This window comes from Penaeus monodon, chromosome 20 (genome assembly GCF_015228065.2).
Source record: "Penaeus monodon isolate SGIC_2016 chromosome 20, NSTDA_Pmon_1, whole genome shotgun sequence".
Classification (NCBI taxonomy): domain Eukaryota; kingdom Metazoa; phylum Arthropoda; class Malacostraca; order Decapoda; family Penaeidae; genus Penaeus; species Penaeus monodon.
This window is the reverse complement of record NC_051405.1, coordinates 30,825,931-30,827,194: the sequence shown is the minus strand read 5'-3', so window position 1 is coordinate 30,827,194 and position 1,264 is coordinate 30,825,931.

Here is a 1,264-nt window from a genome sequence, read left to right as displayed (position 1 = left end):
AATACCTTCTTCATTATAAATATGCCTTTTCTTATAGCATCTTTCCACAAAACACTGCATTACATACAATACCAAATATACAAATATTCTCTAACTACTCTGCTACATTAGTCTGCCCACAATCAAGTTTTCTGGCACATTGACAGATTAAGGCTACACTAGCATAAAAAGAGGCTTTGTGTGAAAATAACACCATAGTGCAATTATTCTTCCAATTTGTAAATGTGCCTCTTTGGCACAAAAGGCATGGGTGGCTTCAAGAAAATATCTCATTCCCACTGATACAGTATACTGATGAGAAAATAGATGATAAGCATATTTTTAAACAACTTCCTAGCTCATATGACAGCTTTTCAATTACATGAGAGCAGTTATAAGCAATACTGTAGAGAAACTAGGTGTAAAGCCCCTGGATATTGTTAAATACCTTCCTTTAGTTCAGTTATCATGATGGCCTGCCCTGTTTCTAGTGATCACATTCATAAATACATCTAGCACAAGGAAAAAAATATGCCCTACAACTGTAATTAAGTATGTAAACAGGACAAAATTTTGCACTTTTTTCATTTTGTTTTGTTTCTTCAAATTTCTAATTTATGCATCAACCTTCATGGGCAGTCATCATATAATATGAAACATGCATCCTTACGACTATCTACTTCATTCATTTACCTTTACCATCTGACTGGTGTCACAAGCCATAACTCTTGCCAAATTTTTGACATTTCATGAACTTCCAGGACATAATTTACGACTATTAAGTGACTAGCATGATTTACGCATAATTTGTTTACTTATCAAAGACCACAGCAATAAACTGCACCTTTCACTTGGATAAGCGCCTCGAGAACTTACAACTCTAGAGGAACAAGAAGAAATATTGAAGAAAAAGTTTATATATAAAAATGGTAATATATCTTTTGTGCTATTAAAATTTCATCAACAAAAAAATGGCTGAGATAAAAAAGAACATACATCAACAAATAAACCAAAAAACTATTGAAAATATAAAATAATAATTAAGAAATGCTGAAGAGTATCGTTTTATCGGGTACAAAGCATTGAAGTTGGGGAATAACAGCTTAGCAATAAGAAGAGCACCCATCGACATACTATAGAGCACAACCTTTTATCATGGATGTGATTCGTATAAAAGGAGCCACAGAATTTATGACAAATATAAAAGAGTTCTGAAATTTCATTATCATAAACAGTATATAAGCACTCAGGGCTATAATTTTTCCTGCAAGAAGCCCTGACACAC